The sequence below is a fragment of the Triticum dicoccoides genome, chromosome 3A (assembly GCF_002162155.2).
Source record: "Triticum dicoccoides isolate Atlit2015 ecotype Zavitan chromosome 3A, WEW_v2.0, whole genome shotgun sequence".
In the NCBI taxonomy this organism is placed as follows: domain Eukaryota; kingdom Viridiplantae; phylum Streptophyta; class Magnoliopsida; order Poales; family Poaceae; genus Triticum; species Triticum dicoccoides.
In genome coordinates, this window is record NC_041384.1 from 600,390,789 (window position 1) to 600,396,477 (window position 5,689).

The window sequence follows — 5,689 nt, forward strand, 5'->3', positions numbered from 1 at the left end:
CAGAGGGGGTGATGGTGCGATGGCGTGCGGCGGGGAGCGGGAGAGAGAGGAGTTGCGGCGTACCTGAGATCCGCGAGGCGCGAGCTATCGAGGGACGGAGGAGGACAGAACGGACCGACGGAGCACGACGAGGAAGGTCAGTTTTTATGTAGGAGAGTTCTTTCGGGTTTTTTTTTTCCTGAGAGAGAGAGAGAATGACAATTCCTTCGTACGCCGGTTTCCTCATGAGGGAGTATAGCTGGCCAAACGGGCCGGCCCGGCCCGGCACGGCACGGCCCATCCTAATCATGCCTGGCACGGCCCGACCCGCGAAGGCACGATTATTATACGGGCCGTGCCGTGCCGGCCCGCGTGCTGCAGCATGCAGCCCAAGCACGGCTCGTATGCTAATTGGGTCGGCCCATCGGCACGCTAGGTCCGCTAATCTGCCTCCTATTTTACGCATTGGGCGTTTTTTTAGCCTATTTTTACCTGTTGGGCCACATTAGGATACATAAAAAAATAAAAAATAAAAGATAATCAGGTCGTGCCATGCTGGCCCGCGTGCTCGGTCTTCAGGTCCAGGCACGGCCCTTGGTGTGTTGCATGACGGGACTGGCCCGTTTAGCACGTGTCGTGTCGTGCCGGCCATGCTACCGGGTCGGTCCAGCTATCCCGACCCATTTGGCCACCTATATGAGGGAGGGTAGATTTCCTCCTCTTTTTTTAGGGGTGAAAGCCACTTAACTTAAATAACAACAAGGTCTGGGATACAGATAATGTCAGGTAAGATAGAAAGCCAAATATGACGGCCAAAAGCTAAAGTAGTCGCTGCTTTTGAAAGCTTGTGAGCTTCAAGATTCATCTCTCGCTTCTCATGGATGTAATCAACTGACGTGAAGTCTTGCATCATTTGCTTAATATCTTGGATCGTTACTGCTGAGGGTCCCTTGTATTCACCCTTTAGATGTGTGATCGTTGCCATACAGTTTGTAGCAACAACAATTCGCTGACATCCCAAATCAGCAGCTAAAAATAAGGTCTCTAAGCTCGCCATTGCTTCTAGGATTTCTGGATCGACCAAATCTTGAAAAGTTATAGCAGAAGCGCCCAAGTAAGCACCAGCCTCGTCTCGACAGGTTACTGCCAAAGCCCCCCTGTCACTGTTTCTGCCCACAACAGCATCGACATGAATTTTAACACTCCCAGTAGGCAGAGCAATCCATTTAGGATTCTGACCGTTCACCATGGGTCTGTGCAAAGGAGTTTCATCCTTTTAAAATCTGCAGATCTAGCATGTATCTTTGGATGAATAGAAAAGTGGTTAGTGGAGACTGAAATTGCTCTTCATGGACAGCCTTTCTCCGAACCCACCAAATCGACCAAAGGGTAACAATGGGTTTCACAAAGGACTCATGCCCCATCGATTCATGAAGCTCAATAAGCCAAAGTTTAGCATCACTGTGATTGCAAGCTATCATGTGTTCTACTAGTTCATCATCGACTAAAGACCAAACGCTATTTGTCATGGGGCATTGAACCAGAGCATGCTTCCAAGTGTCTTCAGCTGCATTGCAAATTGGATAGACATCCAATTCTGACATATTTCGGTTATGACGAATAGCTTCTGTCGGAACCGAATTCTTGGCTAAACGCCAAGCAAAATTACGAAGCTTTGCTGGCACCTTCACATTCCATAGCTTCTTCCATTACTGCATATTACCTCCAATGTCAGAATTCCTCGGAACTTCATATAGCCAATTTTCTCGAACTCTCTTTGTTTCCATTAGAAGTCTGTACGTTGATTTGACAAAAAACAATCCAGATCTCTCATAATGCCAAGCCCACTCATCTATTCTGTTATAAGAGCTCAGTGGGATGTTGACAACCCTCTGAACATTAATCTCTTGAAGATGTTCACGCAAGCGATTCATGTCCCATCTTCTGTTTGTTGGATCGATAAGATCTGAGACGAGCTCCGGCGAGTTATTACTTCGTGGATGCAGTGCACGTAGCAAGTGATCCCTTGGGATCCAATTATCATTCCAAATATCTATATCTATACTACTCTATATCTATATCTATACTTCTATACTACTGTATAGTGTACCAGTTTTGAAGTTTTGAATCTCAATCCTAGGAATAAATGTGAACCGTTGATATAGTCCATCGAATGGTCCAAAATGCTTGGATTCACATCTACAGTGCCAACTACAGTACATCTGCAGTATAGTGAAGAGGCATGAAGATTCTGTTGTTTTCCAGAACCATCTACAGACTAGGAAAGTTCACCTTTTTGCTACTGTCGTGCATTTGTGTGTGTAGCAGGCCGAGCCGAGCATACGAATGGACAGGCAGTCCGCGGCAGTGTGCGCACTAATCATGTTGGCAAGGAACGAGGTGATGTTTTGGCCTTTTGGGAGAGTTCTTAGAGTTGGTTGTGCTGCAAGTCTTGGGGATGGCGTGAGAAGTATTCAATGGTGGTTAGCGCATATGCATATCTGATGGGATGATTAGAGTTTTGGATGAAGAAAAAGAAGCGAGATGGTCTCAACCATGGAACACAGCGATGAACATTTTCTTTCTGGAAAATATTGAAGGGGTTTGGAAATAAGAAAAAGAAACTTTTGTTGTACCTCGCATAAATATTTTTGTTGTATATGAGAAAATATACTAGAATAAAAAAAAATGAAAATTGGTCTGTCAAGAGTCAAGACTTATTTATACAGACCCGTTTATGTTTCAATTTTTTCATTTTAAAATAAAATTTATAGTCTGAGCATTGTTCTTCTCACATTGCAATAACTCAGATATATCAATGGATGACTTTATAGAATTACTTTATTGTGTCGTAGAGGGCAAAAACTAGATAATTTTGCAACATTCTGATAATCAATAATGAAATTTTGAAATGTCCTGAAATTAACATTGGTATGGAACTAATTGTAAGCATGCAAAGCATGTGCTACTTACTAGTACTTGTATAGAGCCCGTTGCCAATTCTTCGAATAAGGCCCTGCTTTCCTCCTAGCTAACGACAGCACGCATGGGGCGGACACCTACTGAGCTGGGCCCGAGACCAGTATTGGAGAAAGCCCAAGTTCTTTTTTTGACGTGTAAAGCCCAAGGTTTGGTAATGACCTATGTTTTCAAGGCGTCGCCTAGGCGACGCTTAGGCGTCAGAGCGCTCGGGGACGTCAAGGCGTCGTCGTCGCCTTAGTTTTCTATCTAAGGCATCTGCCTTGTGTTGTTGAGGCGTCCAAGGCATCGCCTAGGCGGATAAGGCGCCGCTTTAGTTGATTTTGGACGCCCTGGACATGCGTGGGCAGGTTGAGCGGGAACCAGCAGTTGGCGCGCGCCAGAAAGAGGAATTGGTGGGAGGGAAGAGAAATTGGGCGGGAGAGAGGGGGTAAACAGAGGCAGGAGAGAGAGGGGAACACACCCGTGACTCCAAATCAAGGGGAAAAGAGAGAGGAGCTCTCTCCTCTCACGCCGTTGGCCCAGATCCGCTCCTCCGCCGGCCTCCCCCTCTCCGGCCAAGCTCCTCCTCCGCAGGCCCTTCCCCTCTCCGGCCAAGATCCATCTCCGCCGGCCCTCCCCCTCTCCGGCCAAGCTCCTCCGCCGACGGTGGCCCTCTCCCAAGGTACGGCTCCTCTCTGCCTCTCTTTTCCCCTCACCTGCCCATGTTTTCTGATGGTGCTGCTGCTGCTTGTGCCTCACTACCTTGCCTCTAAACCCTCTGTTTAGTATATGCATGTGTAGATGTGCTGCTTGTGCCTCTGCCCTCTGCCCACTGCCCTCTATTATAGTAGTGTTAGCTGCAAGTTGTGATTAAAATAGTTGCTGATTGTCCTTGTTAGTTGATTAGAATAGCAGGTTAGTGGATCTTCTTTATACTAGCTTATTATTAGAATAGTAGTTGTTTGTCCTCTGCGGTTGTGCCCTCTATTATATTGTTAATTGTTTGCACTTTGCACTTTGCAGTCCCACAATGGCAGATGCAGGAGCTAATGGGGGTGGTGATGCTTATGATCCAATGGAAGATCCAGAACGCATGCCACGGAGGTCAAATGATCCAGGCTGGAATTATGGGTATTGGTTGAAACCTGGCAACATCAATAATGTTGTGTGCAATCTTTGTGGCAAGATAACTAAAGGAGGGATCAAGAGACACAAAGAGCATCTTGCTGGCACTGGTGGGGATGCAACAGGTTGTCCAAAGGCTACCACATAGCTTAGGAGGGAGATGTTAGAATATTTGGAAAATAATAGGAGAAACATAGGACAGCCAGATGACGATGATGATGATGATGATGATGTAGTGGAGGTAGATGCAGCAGGGACAGTTCAAAGCTCCACTAATGCAGCAGCAGTTCAAGGCTTCGCTACAAGACCAAGTTCAGGGACAGCAGCCAAGAAGAACAAGAAAGCCTTTGCGGTAAAAATGTCAGGCAAAAAGTTTCAATCTGTTGCAACCAAGTCAATTGTTTCCATGCTTAGGAAAAAACCTAAGGATGTTGTCGATGAAAGACGCTCCGGTTGCTCTCAAAGCACCATGGAGTCCAGCACAAAAACACCGGAAGAGAGGCACTATGTGAGTATGCAGTGGGCATTGTTTTTCTACGAGTGTGGCATTCCTTTCAATGTTGCAAGCTCTAGGCAATTCCAGATTGCAATAGAAGCCTCTTGTCAATATGGCTCGGGTTACAAGCCTCCTTCTCCTCATGAGCTGCGGGAGTCATTGCTTAGGGATTGTGTCAAGGAAACAAAAAAGTTGAGGGTGACACACGAGGTAGCATGGAAGCAATATGGCTGCACACTAATGTCAGATGGCTGGTCCGATAAAAGGGGACGCCACTTGATCAACTTCCTTGTAAACAGCCTGGCGGGCACTTACTTCTTGGAGTTGGTTGATGCATCAAGTTAATGCCAAGATGCTCGGATGATAGCAGATTTGCTAGAGAAGAGAATCGAGGATGTCGGTAAAGAGTATGTTGTCCAAGTTGTCACCGACAATGGTGCTAACTACAAGGCAGCGGACAAGATACTAATGGAAAGGATTCCTACACTATATTGGAGTCCATGTGCATGCCATTGCTTGGACCTAATGTTGGAAGATATAGGGAAGCTAAAGGCATTTAAGAAGCCTATTGCACGGGGTAGACGAGTCACCACTTTCATCTATAGGCATGGCAGAATTCTTAGTCTAATGAGGAAGGCAACGGGTGGGCTGGATCTTGTGAGACCCGCAGCCACTCGCTTTGCCACATCCATTCTTGCTCTTAAGAGTTTGGTCAAGCACAAGCAAGCATTGAGGAGTCTATTTACATGTCAAGCATGGGTCGGAAACAAATTGGCGAAAACTGCAGCCGATTTGAATGTGCAAGACATTGTGCTTTCAGCAGATTGGTGGCATGCAATTGAGGACTGCCTTAGAGCTTCAGGTCCACTACTTCGAGTGCTTAGGGTAGCGGATGGTGATGAGATTCCTGCCATGCCAGAAATGACAGCATTAATGAGGTTTGCAAAGGAGAAGATCAATCAAGGTTTTCCCCACCAAAACAAGCAAGCTTTGCTCAAGAAGATCGTTGACATTGTTGACAAACGTTGGGAGAATCAAATGGATCATCCATTATATGGGGCTTCTTTGTTTTTGAACCCTGGAAAATACTTCTCTATTGTTGAGAGTGGTGATAATGCCCTAATTGGT

At 46.3% G+C, this 5,689-nt stretch overlaps 1 protein-coding gene across 2 annotated transcripts in view; it reads right to left on the bottom strand.

Moving 5' to 3' along the window:
- Positions 1-177, bottom strand: part of LOC119269487 (coatomer subunit delta-3-like) — a 7,023-nt gene extending 6,846 nt beyond the window's left edge. Inside the window, exon 1 of one of the 2 annotated variants that reach the window (XM_037551324.1) lies at positions 64-177. The gene's annotated coding sequence lies outside the window, so the exon portion shown is untranslated. The remainder of the gene's footprint in view (positions 1-63) is intronic. The other variant, XM_037551325.1, reaches the window with a different exon arrangement.
- Positions 178-5,689: the final 5,512 nt, after the last annotated feature.